The sequence below is a fragment of the Chlorocebus sabaeus genome, chromosome 20 (assembly GCF_047675955.1).
Source record: "Chlorocebus sabaeus isolate Y175 chromosome 20, mChlSab1.0.hap1, whole genome shotgun sequence".
NCBI lineage: Eukaryota > Metazoa > Chordata > Mammalia > Primates > Cercopithecidae > Chlorocebus > Chlorocebus sabaeus.
This window is the reverse complement of record NC_132923.1, coordinates 27,632,893-27,647,981: the sequence shown is the minus strand read 5'-3', so window position 1 is coordinate 27,647,981 and position 15,089 is coordinate 27,632,893. Positions and strand designations below refer to the sequence as shown.

Here is a 15,089-nt window from a genome sequence, read left to right as displayed (position 1 = left end):
TGATCCACCCGCCTCAGCCTCCCAAAATGCTGGGATTATAGGCGTGAGCCACCACACCCAGCTATATACATATTTTTAAACATCCATTTCCTGTAATCCCAGCTACTTTGGAAGGCTGAAGTGGGCAACATAGAGAGACCTTATCTTAAATAAATAAATAACGTATAATTAATTAACATTTTCTAATCTCCTCAAACTATTTACCACAAAGTTAGAACTTTTCTCTAATTCAGAGAAATAGAATTCAATAATAATTACTTCTTCCTCTCTCCTCTGGGGGAGCTATAAGTCTGTAAAAGATTTTAACAAGTTTAGGAACTACTAAAATTATCTTTTAAAATGAGATGCACACATAATACGTGTTCAATAAATAACTATTAGCTGAATTAACTTGAGAGGTAAAAAGTCACCAAAGAAATGTCTCTACAAAAGTACAGAACAGATGACTATGGTTTTTTTTGTTTGTTGGTTTTAGACAGGGTCTTACTCTGTCGCCCAGGCTGGAGTGCAGTGGGTCAATCATGGCTCACTGCAGCCTCGGCCTTCTGGGCTCAAGCAATCCTCCCACCTCAGCCTAATTTTTGGTTTTTTTGTTTTGTTTTGTTTTGTTTTGTTTTGTTTGTAGAGATTGGGTTTCGTCATGTTGCCCAGGCTTACTTAGTCTGACTGTTTGAACTCCTGCACTCAAGCAATCCACCCATCTCGACCTCCAAAGCGCTGGGATTGCAGGCATGAGCCATCACTTTGGCCCAGATGACTTTGTTTTTAATTGTTCAAAAACCCACTGAAAAGGATGGAGCTGTGACTGAAGCAAACCAAATATTTAGCCCAAGTCAACTCTGACAGCTTCTTAGGTAGACCTGCCAGTCCACAGCACATGTGAACGAACAATTGTTTGCCAGATAGAATTTATGTAGGTAAACAGTAAGAATGTATTCTACAGAAAACAAAACATAAAAGAATCTGAGTGTCTCAGTATTTCCTAATTAAATAACTTTTTTTTTTTTTTTTTTTTTTTTTTTGAGACGGAGTCTTGCTCTGTGGCCAGGTCGCCAGACTGGAGTGCAATGACGTGATCTCAGCTCACCACAACCTCCACCTCCTGGGTTCAAGCAATTCCCCTGCCTCAGCCTCCCAAGTAGCTGGGATTATAGACACACACCAACACGCCAGCTAATTTTTTGTATTTTTAGTAGAGACAGGGTTTCACCATGTTGGCCAAGATGGTCTCGATCTCCTGACCTCGTGATCTGCCCACCTTGGCCTCCGAAAATGCTGGGATTACAGGCATGAGCCACCGCGCCTGGCCTTAAATAACTTTTTTAAAAAAACATTTTTGAGGTTAATAATTAACATTTTAATTCATTTAATATGTATTTAATAATACATATATAATTTACCATCTTCATCATTTTTATGTGTACAGTTCAGTGGTAATAAATAAATCTACATCTTTTTTCCCGTTCATCCTTGCCTTCCCTCTTTCACTTCCGGCCTCTGGTTAAAATCACAAAAACATAATTGTGAATTTTCCTTTAAAAAGTAAATTTTACTTATATCCAATATCCAAACTAGGTAAAGAAATAAGAGTGTTCTTTAAAAATAAATATATCTGGAAACCAGCTAGAAGGTATTTAGTATTATAGTCCTTAGATACAATTAACATGTACTGAAATTAATTCCAGATGGGGTCTCTATATGGACTCCTATTGATTACTATCTTAGTAAAACAAGATTAGAAGGATGTATTAAAGGGTTAAAAATAAAATTACTTTTAGAAATCTAAGATTAAAGGTAAAATGCTAATAATACATACGAAACCATCGGGCGCAGTGGCTCATGCCTGTAATCCCAGCACTTTGGGAGGCCGAGGCAGGTGGATCACGAGGTCAGGAGTTCAAGACCAGCCTGGCCAAGATGATGAAACCCCGTCTCTACTAAAAATACAAACAAACTGACCAGGTGTGGTGGCTCATGCTTATAATCCATGGGAGGCTGAGGCTGGTGGATAACCTGAGGTCAGGAGTTCGAAACCAGCCTGGCCAACGTGGTAAAACCCTGTCTCTACTGAAAATACAAAAATTAGCTGGGCGTGGTGGTGCATACCTGTGGTTCCAGCTACTCAGAAAGCTAAGGCAGGAGAATCACTTGAACCTGGGAGGCAGAGGTTCCAGTGAGCCAAGGTTGCGCCACTGTACTCCAGCCTGGGTGACAGAGCGAGACTCCATCTCAAAATAAATGAATAAATAAAATTTCAAAAAAATTACCCAGGCATGGTGGGGGTGCCTGTAATCCCAGCTACTCGAGAGGCTGAGGCAGAGAATCGCTTGAACCTGGGAGGCAGAGGTTGCAGTGAGCCAAGATTGCACCACTGCACTCCAGCCTGGGCAACAGAGCAAGATGCCGTCTCAAAAAAAAAAAAAAGAAATAAAGAAAATATACTAGTAATAATAATATATTGACTCTGTGTATTTCCATACAAAGATATGGAAAAACTTCATGAAAAAATATCACTGGTAGCTTTCTAACCAAATATAAGTAGATATGATTTAATTAAATGTTCATTTGCAATGCGGTTAAACACACAGTATGAAGGAAGAAAAACACAACAGGCTAAGAATTATTATAAATATAAGGATAAGAGAACTAGGGCACAGTCATCATAAACCTTATAGTCATGACAAAAGTGCTTAAGAAAGGCTCCATTAATTTGCAATTCCATCTCACACAATAAAAACTGCTCTCTTTAATCTTCCAAGTATTACAGAGTGCCTAACACAGAATAATAGTGCTTTACAATAGAAGTTCACAAGCAAAAATGCAGACAAGAAGATGAAGTGTCATGAAGCTTTTCAATAAAATATCAAACTGCAACACAGGACTACCGCATCTTTTCCTTTTTTTTTTAAAAAAAAAAAAAGGAAGAAAAAAACTGCTAGCTGTTTTTAGTAACATGGCATTCAAAAAACTTTATGTTGCTGCCAGGTCACTTAATTTTAAATGTCCAGACCTGCAGGAATACATACGTGATGTTGCAAGTCACTTAACCTCTATGTGCCTCAATTTCTTCATTCATAAAGTAAGGGGATTCATTTGTCTAATTTCTATGATTTCCCTTCAAGTTTTATAAATTGCTTTAACTCACATTTCAATATCAGAAAGTACATATTCTTGGGAAATATCAATAATATATAGAAAATATCAAGTCTGTGATAATCAGAAGCCTATAATTAATAAGGTCTGTTTAATAAGAAGAAACAAAATAGATTTGCATTAGATCACTTAAGCAAACAAACAAAAGAAAAGCTCTTTTAACCAAAGCTGTGATGTCTGCTAATCACCTAACATTTGTAACATGGTGCAGCACATGTCACTTCTTAGTGTTGACAGCTGTTCTCAATTTATCAATTATTTTAATTTACCTTCTGGAACTGTGAATGATTTTTGGCCAGAAGAAATAAATTATGTTTAAAGCAGGTGCAACTTTATATAAGTATAAAAAGAAAAGAACCTAATATAAACTGTATGTTGTATATATGCATAAAATATCTCTGTAAAAAAACATAAGAAACTGATTATATTGGTTGTATCCTAGAAGGAAAACTAGATAATTAAAGAATAGGAATGGAATCTGTACATCAAAGTAGCCCTGTAACATGAGTTTACCTATATAACAAACCTGCACATGTACCCCTGAACCTAAAATAAAAGTTAAAAAAAAAGAAGAGGAATGGGAAGATAACTTTTCACTATATACCCTTTCGAATTTCGTACCATGGACGAATACTACCTATTCAAAAAATTAAAAATAATAAAACATAAATAACAAATTTACATTTGCACACTACTAGAAAGAATTAGTAAACTAATGCATATAATGAAGTAATAACATTTCAAAGGAATTTGTATTTTTTCCCCATAACCCAAGACTTCTCAGATCTGATCTGATTTAAATACCATTTCAATCTTTCTTTTTTTTTTTTTTTTTTTTGAAGACAGGGTCTTGCTCTCTATCCCAGGCTGAAGTGCAGTGGCACAATCTTAGCTCACTGCAGCCTCTACCTCCTGGGTTCAAGAGATCCTCCCACCTCAGCCTTCCCAGTAATTGGGACTACAGGCATGCACCACCACACCTGGCTAATTTTTGTGTTTTTTGTAGAGACAGGGTTTCACCATGTTGCTCAGGCTGGTCTCCCACTCCTGGGCTCAAGAGATCTGCCAGCCTCAGCCTCCCCAAGTGCTGAGATTGCAGGCATGAGCAACTGCACCTGGCCTCAATCTTTCTTTATGAGATTAAGGACTAAGGTATGTGTGTTCTTTCCATATTCAAACCCCAGACATTTTTTTAACAAGTATGTTTAAAATTACTGAAGTACTAAAAATTCACAATATAAAAACGATTTTCTTACTCAAACTGCTCAATTAAGTCACGTAATGCAGAAAAGATAAAGAAAAAAACTGTCAACTTTGACACTAACAATGTAAAATGTAGACCGGGCATGGTGGCTCACGCCCATAATCCCAGCACTTTGGGAGGCCAGGTGGGCAGATCACTTGAGGTGAGGAGTTCAAGACCAGCCTGGCCAACGTGGCAAAACCCTGTCTGTACTAAAAATACAAAAATTAACCAGGTGTGGTGGCATGTGCCTATAATCCCAGCTACTCGGGAGGCTGAGGCAGGAATATGCTTGAACCCGAGAGGTGGAGGTTGCAGTAAGCTGAGAGTGCACCACTGCACTCCGGCCTGGGTGACAGAGTGAGACTCTGTCCAAAAAAAAAAATTGTAAAATGTAAATCTTCCATTCAACAGAAACTTGCCACAAACAATTATGTTGAAAGACAAGGCACAAAGTAGGACTAAGTAAAACACACGTAAAGATATAAATGGGGCCGGGCGCAGTGGCTCACGCCTGTAATCCCAGCACTTTAGGAGGCCGAGGCAGGTGGATCATGAGGTCAGGAGTTCAAGACCAGCCCGGCCTAGATGTGAAACCCCGTCTCTACTAAAAATACAAAAATTAGCTGGGCACAGTGGCAGGCACCAGTAATCCCAGCTACTTGGGAGGCTGAGGCAGGAGAAGCACTCGAACCCAAGGGGGTGGAGGTTGCAGTGAGCCGAGATCATGCCACTGCACTCCAGCCTGGGCAAGAGTGAGATTCTGTCTCAAAAAAAAAAAAAAAAAAAAAGAGTTAAATGGTTATTATCTAGAGCATATAAATAGCATAAATAGCATCTTCAAATCAATACACTCAAAATTCCAGCTGAAAAATGAGCAAAAATATAGACAATTCACAAAAGAACTATGAACACCAACAAATTTATGAAAAGATGCTCAACCTCAATAATAGTTGTATAACAAGGTACCAACATGCTCACTTCCACACATAATAAAACGAGGTACCCATTTATGGCCTACCAGTTTTGAAAAAGAAAAAAGAAGACCTGATAATATCTAGTTTGGGCAACAGTGTGGGCAAATGCCTTCATATACTGTTGTTAAGAATGTAAACTGGGGGCCAGATGTGGTGACTCACACCTGTAATCCCAGCACTTTGGGAGGACAAGGCGGGCAGATCACGAGGTCAGGAGATGGAGAGCATTCTGGCCAACATGGTGAAACCCAGTCTCTACTGAAAACACAAAAATCAGCTGGGCATGGTGGTGCATGCCTGTAATCCCAGCTACTCGGGAGGCTGAGACAGGAGAATTGCTTGAACCAGGCAGTCAGAGGTTGCAGTGAGCCGAGATCCGCGCCACTGCACTCCAGCCTGGCGACAGAGTGAAACTCTGTCTCAAAAAAATAAAAATAAAAAAAGAACGTAAACTGCGATGGACTTTTTGAGAGAATTTGACAGCATGAAATTTTTACCTACAAAAATGTTGGTGGAGCGTGGTGGCTCATGCCTGTAATCCCAGCATTTTGGAAGGCTGAAGTGGGTGGGTCACCCGAGGTCAGGACTTTGAGACCAGCCTGACCAATATGGTGAAACCCCATCTCTACTAAAAATACAAAATTAGCTGGGCGTCATGGCACATGCCTGGAATCCCAGCTACTTGGGAGGCTGAGGCAGGAGAATCACTTGAACCCAGGAGGCAGAGGTTGCAGTGAGCTGGGATCACACCATTGCCCTCCAGCCTGGGCAACAAGAGTGAAACTCCATCTCAAATAAATAAATAAATAAAGTTAAATGTAAACTACCCAATTCCAATTCTTATAGAAACCCAGCCTGCAAAAATACTTGCAAATAAAAGATGTTCCCTGAAAATTTATTTGTAATAGAGAAAAACTAGAAATAAACGGAACTTTCCTTAATAGCAGAATCGGTAAATAAATTATGGTAAATTCATACTACAACACAGGGGTCCCCAATCCCCAGACCACAGACCAATACTAATCCATGGCCTGTTAGGAACCGAGCTGCACAGCAGGAGGTGAGCTGCAGACAAGGAAGCATTACTGCCTGAGCTCCCCAACCTGTTAGATCAGCAGTGGCATTAGATTCTCATAGGAGCACGGACCCTACATACGAGGGATCTAAATTGCAGTCTCCTTATGTGAATCCAATGTCTGTTGATCTGAGGTAGAACGGTTTCCACCTCTTCCCCTGTCCATGGAAAAATTTTCTTCTAGGAAGCCAGTAAACCAACCAGTCTCTGGTGCCAAAAAGGCTGAGGACTGCTGCTATAGAATACTAATGCAGTGATGCATATCTATACATCCTAAAAAGGAAAAGTGCATCACAGAATAGTATAGCTATCAATAAATATTTGTTGAATGAATGAATATAAGTAGGTCCATTTATTTAAAAGGAAAGAGGCATAATATCTCTGTGTCTAAATAAATATACAAAGAAAGGTCTGAGGCCGGGCACAGTGGCTGATGCCTATGATCCCAGCACTTTGGGAGGCTGAGATCAGAGGATAGCTTGAGCTCAGGAGTTCAAGGCAACATGACGAAACCCTGTCTCTTAAAAAAAAAAAAAAAATTAGCCAGGCGTGGTGGTGCACGCCTGAGGTCCCAGCTACTCAGAAGGTTGAGGTCAGAGAACTGTTTGAGTCTGGGTGGTCGAAGCTGCAGTGAGCCAACATTGCACCACTGCACTCCAGCCTGGGCGAAAGAGTAAGACCCTGTCTCAGGAAAAACAAACAAACAAAAAACAAACAAACAACAACAAAAAAAACAACTCCACACACAAAAAAAGAAAGGTCTGGAATGCTGCATGCCAAACTGTTCAGTGTGATTATCTCTGAAGAGAGGAATGGCATTGGGGTGGAAGTCAAGGATCTAGCAGAAGAAAAGGGTTGAAGGAGACTTTAATTTTTTTCTCCTGCCTTGGCCACCCAAGTAGCTGGGATTACAGGCGCCCCCCATCACGCCCAGCTATTTTGTATTTTTAGTAGAAACAGGATTTCACCATGTTGGCCAGGCTGGTCTCGAACTCCCGACCTCAGGTGACCCGCCCACCTTGACTTCTCAAAATGCTGGGATTACAGGCATGAGCCTCTGTGCCCAGCCAATTTTTAATTTTGTATCTTCTTCTTTTTTAAGAGAAGGAGTCTTACTATGTTACCCAGACTAGAGTGTAGTTGCTATTCCCAGGCCTGTTCATAGCACACTACAGCCTCAAACTCCTGTGCTCAATCTATCCTTCTGCCTCAGCTTCTTGAGTAGCTAAGACTATAGGCATATGTCAGCTCACCTGGCTCAATTTTTAATTTTAAAGCAAAAAAGAACTATGAAAATGAAAAATATATACATATTAAAGGATTAGATCTCAAAAGTTTTAATCTATATTAAGGTACCAACTAAAGTAGAATCCCCAAAACAGGATTAACTGCTTTGTTTACAATGCAAAAACTACTGGGTACTATTTTAGGATCTTACATTCATTGTTTAATTGATCCTTACAAAAACCATTCTTCACCAGAAGGTAGCTTCTAGATCCCCTCCCACTCCTGTCATCCTCCTCTAAATATTTGTTAATCTCCCTCTTAAAGAACCCAAAATAGGCCAGGCGCAGTGGCTCACGCCTGTAATCCCAACACTATAAGAGGCTGAGGCAGGTGGATCACGAGGTCTGGAGATCCAGACCATTCTGGCCAACATGGTGAAACCCCAACTCTACTAAAAATACAAAAATTAGCCGGGCGTGGTGGCCTGCGCCTGTAGTCCCAGCTACTCAGGAGGCTGAGGCAGGAGAATCACTTGAACCTGGGAGGTGAAGGTTGCAGTGAACCGAGATGGCGCCACTGCACTCCAGCCAGGGCAACTGAGCGAGACTCCATCTCAAAAAATAAATAAATAAATAAATAAATAAATAGGCCAGGCATGGTGGCTCATGCCTGTAATCCCAGCACTTTGGGAGGCCAAGGCGGGTGGATCACGAGGTCAGGAGATCGAGACCATCCTGGCTAACACGGTGAAACCCCATCTCTACTAAAAATACAAAAATAATTAGCCGGGCATGGTGGCGGGTGCCTGTAGTCCCAGCTACTCGGTAGTCTGAGGCAGGAGAATGGTGTGAACCCGGGAGGTGGAGCTTGCAGTGAGCTGAGATCACACCACTGTACTACAGCCTGAGCGACAGAGCAAGACTCCATCTCAAAAATACAAATAAATAAAAAATAAAGCACAACACTCCAGGTGTGGTCTGATCAAGAACTATACACAGTGAAACTAACATATCCCATAATCTAGGCTCTTTACAGTGAATACACCTAAAATTTCTTTATATCATCATCTTATCTGTGAAATGCTATTTTTGCACTTCCAGCAATTTCATTTCCAAAGCTTTTCTTAAAGTTTCAAAGAAAACCACTGGGCACGGTGGCTCACGCCTGTAATCCCAGCACTTTGGGAGGCTGAGGTGGGTGGTTCATGAGGTCAGGAGATCAAGACCATCCTGGCTAACACGATGAAACCCCGTCTCTACTAAAAATATAAAAAAATTAGCCTGGCGTGGTGGCGGGGGCCTGTAGTCCCAGCTACTCAGGAGGCTGAGGCAGGAGAATGGTGTGAACCCAGGAGGTGGAGCTTGTAGCAGGCAGGAGATCACGCCACTGCACTCCAGCCTGGGCGACAGAGTGAGACTCTGTCTCAAAAAAAAAGAAAAAAAAACAAAGATTTTATAAAAGGTTCCACTTTCTTTTTCTTTCTCATCACATCAAACAAGAGTCACAAAACATGGTACTTAGCCATAGGAAAAAAACATTATTTTAGTTACATATGTCAAGCGTACTATATAACGAGTAATTATAAATAGTATAAAATTTTATGTTTTTTTGCATTGCATGTAGTACTGTTTTTTCTTTCTTTCTTTCTTTCTTTTTTTTTTTTTTTTTTTGAGACTGGGTCTCACTGTCTCCCAGGCTGGTAGAGCCTTGTCAACCTAGGCTCAAGTGATTCTCTCACCTCAGCCTCCTCCCAAAATGCTCAGATTACAGGTATGAGTCACCTCGCCCAGCCCAGTACTATTTCTCTGTAAAATAGGATGTTGACTTATAAAATGAGAACAAGCTCCTAGCAGAGTGGAAAGCATGCAACTGGTGCTCAATAAATGTAAATTTCTTCCCTTCAGAGCTCCTAGCCTTGGTAAGGACAATGTGTCAAAAGGACTGCTAATGAATTGCTGTGGGAGAGCTACTGCGCTGTGCAGTATAAAAATTTACTTTGGAATAAGCTTACTCATTTTTGAAAATATTTCAGTAATTTAAAAAATATCAAGTCAGGTGCGGTGGCTCATGCCTGTAATCCCAGCACTTTGGGAAGCCAAGGCAGGCAAGTCACTTGAGCCCAGGAGTTCAACACCAGCCTGGGCAACATGGCAAAACCCTATCTCTACAAAAAATACAAAAATTAGCTGGGTGTGGTAGCAAGCACCTGTAGTCCTAGCTACTCGGGAGGCTGAGGCAGGAGGATCACTCGAGCCCAGGAATTTGAGGCTGCAGTGGGCTATCATCACGCCACTGTACTGCAGCCTGAACGATAAAGTGAGACCCTGTATCAAAAAATAAATAGGCCGGGCGCGGTGGCTCAAGCCTGTAATCCCAGCACTTTGGGAGGCCGAGAAGGGCGGATCACGAGGTCAGGAGATCGAGACCATCCTGGCTAACACAGTGAAACCCCGTCTCTACTAAAAACACAAAAAACTAGCCGGGCGAGGTGGCGGGCGCCTGTAGTCCCCGCTACTCGGGAGGCTGAGGCAGGAGAATGGCGTAAACCCGGGAGGCGGAGCTTGCAGTGAGCTGAGATCCGGCCACTGCACTCCAGCCCGGGTGACAGAGCAAGACTCCGTCTCAAAAAAAAATAATAATAAATAAATAAATAAATAAATAAATAAATAGGCCAGGCGCAGTGGCTCACACCTATAATCCCAACACTTTGGGAGGCCGAAGTGGGTGGATCACTTGAGATCAGGCGTTCAAGACCAGCCTCACCAACATGGTGAAACCCTGTCTCTTTTAAAAATAAAAAAATTAGTCAAGTGTGGAGGTGTGCGCACCTGCAATCCCAGCTACTTGGGAGGCTGAGGCAGGAAAATCACTTGAACTTGGGAGGCAGAGGTTGCAGCGAGCCAAGATCACACCACTGCACTCCAGCCTGGGCAACACAGCGAGACTCTGTCTCTAATAATAATAATAATAATAAAATAAATAATATTGGAAAGTTCATTGAGATCAATTATGTTAAACGTACCATATGAAGAAACTCCTACTTGTGATAATATTCATCTAAAGCCATTTAAACAGGGGAAGTTCAGGTGGGTAATGACTGATGAGTATTTACTATGTATTAACAACACGCTACAAACTGGGATACAATGATCGAGCTATTACAGTGAACGAGACTATAGAACACAAAAGAAAGGTTTTAAGGGAGTGTGTGGTATAAATTCTTTTTTTTTTTTTTTTTTTTGAGGCAGAGTCTCGCTTTGTCGCCCAGGCTGGAGTGCAGTGGCATGCACAATCTTGGTTCACTGCAACCTCCACCTCCTGTGTTCAAGCGATTCTCCTACCTCAGTCTCCTGAGTAGCTGGGATTACAGGCACATGCCACCATGCCCAGTTAATTTTTGTATTTTTGATAAAGACAGGGTTTCACCATGTTGTCCAGGCTGGTCTCAAACTCCTGACCTCAGGTGATTCGCCCGCTTCAGCCTCCCAAAGTGCTGGGATTACAGGCATAAGCCACCACACCTGGCCGGTATAAATCCTTTTTAAAGGGTATCTTTTCATTTCAACACAAACTCAACATAGAGAAAAATTAGTTGAAATATGCAAGCTTTGGCTATTCAGTGTAATAGTCTCCAAACTGAAGCATCCTCAAGTGTGAGCCAGCATTGGATTTGGAGTTTGAAGACCTGGGTTCAAGTCTTCTGTTCAAAAATAATACACAGGGTCAGGCACGGTGGCTCTCGCTTGTAATCCCAACACTTTGCAAGGCCAAGGAGGGTGGATCACCTGAGGCTAGGAATTCGAGACTAGCCTACCAACATGGTGAAACCCCGTCTCCACTAAAAATACAAAAATTAGCCCAGCGTGGTGGCGGGCACCTGTAATCCCAGCTACTTGGGAGGCTGAGGCAGGAGAATCACTTAAACCCAGGAGGCGGAGGCTGCAGTGAGCTGAGATCGTGCCACTGAACTCCAGCCTGGACGACAGAGTGAGACTCCGTCTCAAAAAAAAAAAAAAAAAAAAAGGTAATCAAGAGATGCCTTCCAAAGTGCTTTCAACTCAGAGCCCATTCTCAGACTAAAACAATAGCAAGCATTATCACCATTTTACAGAATGAGAAATTAGTCAATGTTAGGCTTAGTAGCTCTTACAAGAATGCAATCCGTAGCAAAAGAAAGCTTAAATACAGGTAATCTGATTTTTCAGCTTACTGATCTACTAAGGAAAACTTCAAATCTTTTCATAACTAAAGCGTTTCTGAAACTGCAGCATACATTAAGTATTTCACATGCTGTCCATTAAATAACTAATAAACTCTATTTCACAAACAGGAAAAGAGGTTGAACACCATTATGTAAGTAGTAACATAGAATTGTACCCCTGTTCTCTTATGACACATTCTTAACAGTACTGGTTTTTAAGACGAGGGAGAAAAGAACCAGGAAATGGACCAGTGGGAGACAGACACAGGTTAAAATCCTGTCAAAAAAAAAAAAAATTTACGTCTTCATAATGGCATCCAAATTCAAGTGTCTGGGTTTTGGCTTTTTTACCTAACAATATACTGTTGTGGCTTGACTTTTCCATTACCGTGTAATAATGTTTCTTTCCTATTGGAAGCAATCTATCCTAACCTCCCAAACCTAAGGTAGAATTACTCATTTCATCTTCTTCCTAAATGAGACCTCGAAAATATGCCATATAAAGGAAAATGGGCTCTTAGGCGTTTCTCCTTCTTAGTAAAATGTCAATGCAATATATGCCAACGCTGGAGACAAAAAAATTCTACTTGGATTTACTGTGAAAAAAAGATTTATAGCATTTTTTAAACCTATATGTTCATTTCCGTGCCATTAACTTTTTGAGGCATTCTACAGAGTCTACAACAAAGAGAGAAATAACTATTAGGATCACAACCTATGAATCTGGGTGGAACAAAGACTTCTCCTTTCATTGCGCAGAGAAAACCAAGTTGCCAAAAAAAACAAAAAAAAAAAAGGTCCCCTCAGATACCATGCACGGTTACTAACTGCATGTCTGTGTACAGAGAAGCAAAAATCATCTGGTCAAAAGCCCAAATGCCGCCCTGGCCAACCCTCGCCCCCGCCCCCGCCCCCTTTGCCCACGGCCTCGCCCCAGAGCTAGAGTTCCAATATTTTTCTCCCCAATAAAGGGAAGAGGTTTAACCCTCTGAGTTCCACAACCTTACGTTCTTCTACGCAGGCGCCCCTCCACTACAATCCCAGTTCTAAATCGAGTCGCTGCCCCTTTCCGCGACCACACCCAGACCCCCAAAGGCCTGCTCCCAGAGACCACTGATGTAAGAAAAGCCAAACCCGGCCCCAGCGGGGCTCCCAGCCCCGCCGCTCCCTCTCCTCCTCCGGGCCAAGGCGTGCCCAGAAAGGGACGCGAGCGCGCCCCTCAGTTCTCGCACGGGCTCGACCAAGGGGCGAGGAAGGAAGAATCGGCGCAGCGGCGAAAAGGGCACGAACCTCGAGCTCACTTGCTGCTCGGTGCCAGGGCGAGGGGTGTCGCTCTGCCCCCAGAATCCGACTGGTAGTGTGAGAAAGGTGTGGTCCAGGAGCGGTGACCTCGAACCGGGGTCCAGCAGTTCGCAGGTCCTCATCCCGCGATGCTGGGGCCTCACCCACGACCCCAGTCCCCTCCCAGTCCGCACCCAAGCCTACTAAAGACCCCTCTCTGGGGCCGCAAACAGCCCTCGGGGCCGCCCGGTCGAAGCCTTGTCAGGTGGTGACAGGAGGCGACGGGTGACCATGGCAACCCGAGGTGTGCAGCTGTCCGACCCCGCCTCCGTCTCCCGGACTCACTCACCTGAGGGCTCCAGGGCAAGCCCGGAGGAGCGACGGAGGAGAACGCGGCTGGGAGGCCGGCGGCCAGGGCACCGAAGCGGCCGGCTCCGGTCTGCGGCGGGAGCACGAGGGCGGCGGTCTGGGTTTGGCGTCGGTCCTCCCTCCTGCCGCCCGCGCGTCAATCCATCAGTTCGTCAATCCGTCCTTCTCACGTCGGCCCCTCCCGGCCCCGCGACTGCTCAGCTCAGCCTTTTGCAGACTGCGGTTGTCAAATGCCGGGGAGCCGAGCTCTACCCGCGAGCGGCAGCCAATCGCCGCGCTTCCCCGAGGCGCCTCAGGACCCCGTCGCGCGGGGCGGCCAGGCAGGTGCCTGAGCCGAAGGGCGAGTCGGCTGGGGTGGGCTGGACGGGGCGGGGCGGGGCGGACCCAAAGCCTGCGCGGGGCGGGGGGCGGGGCGGGCTTGGAGAGAACGGCTAGGGGCCCGGGGGACCAGCAGGACGTGCGCGGCAATAGCGTGAGACCGGTGGCAGGGAGTTAGACCCGTAGCAGGTCGGTGACCCCATGTCCCAAAATAGCACGAACGGGGTTGTCGCCTCCAAATAGAGAAGACTGCGCATTAGGATTGACTCTTCATACTCCTCCCAGATAATTAATAAAGGTGAATGAAATTAATGTTGCCTTCTACCCTTCTCTCGCTGCTTTCCTAGGTCCCACTTCATCCCAGAAAACTCCAGTAGTTTGTCCCCTTCCTGGTTTCTCATTTCGTAAAGGTGATCTGCCTTGAAAGCATTTTTCAGTTACTTAACATTTAACATGTTCAGTTTTTGTCTACCCCTGTTGGTTGTAAGCCACTTATTCCACAAATATACGTGATGCTCAACCAAGCTGAATTAAGCATCCAGGAAGTATAACCATAAGGAAGAATACAATTACACAAACCTGTAAGAACATCATCCTCGGCCAGGCGCGGCGGCTCATGCCTGCAATCCCAGCACTTTAGGAGGCTGAGGCGGGAGGATCACCTGAGGTAAGGAGTTTGAGACCAGCCTAGCCAACATGGTGAAACCCCGTCTCTACTAAAAATCCAAAAATTAGCCGGGTGTGGTGGCAAGCCGCCTGTAATCCCAGCTACTCGGTAGGCTGAGGCAAGAGAATCGCTTGAACCCAAGAGATGGAGGTTGCAGTGAGCTGAGATCATGCCACTGCACTACGGCCCGGGTGACAGAGTGAGACTCCGTCTCACAAAGAAAAAAAAAAAAAAAAAAAAAAAGAATATCATCCTCACAGAGGCGAAAGTCCAGAGTGAGCTGGACCTCCCAAAAGGGGAAAATGGGGTAACAGTCTGGTAAAGAGAATAAACATTAAAAATATTTCTGGCACTCCCATGCTTATGCTTATTGCAGTACTATTCACAATAGCCAAAATATGGAATCAACCTAGGTCAATCAACAGACAAATGGATAAAGAAAATGTGGTACATATACACAATGCAATCTTTGTTTTTTTGTTTTTGAGATGGAGTCTCGCTCTGCCGCCCAGGCTAGAGTGCAGTGGTGCCATCTTGGCTCACTGCAAGCTCCGCCTCCCGGGTTCACACCATTCTCC

The 15,089-nt window shown here is 43.7% G+C and overlaps 1 protein-coding gene across 5 annotated transcripts in view; it reads right to left on the bottom strand.

Moving 5' to 3' along the window:
• Window positions 1-13,816, bottom strand: part of WDR47 (WD repeat domain 47) — a 69,015-nt gene extending 55,199 nt beyond the window's left edge. For 2 of the 5 annotated variants that reach the window (XM_073008525.1, XM_007977737.3), the window contains exon 1: window positions 13,507-13,816. The gene's annotated coding sequence lies outside the window, so the exon portion shown is untranslated. Of the gene's footprint in view, window positions 1-13,166; window positions 13,421-13,506 lie in introns of those variants that run through there. The other 3 variants (XM_007977738.3, XM_073008526.1, XM_073008524.1) reach the window with 2 other exon arrangements.
• Between the last annotated feature and the right edge of the window lie 1,273 nt (window positions 13,817-15,089).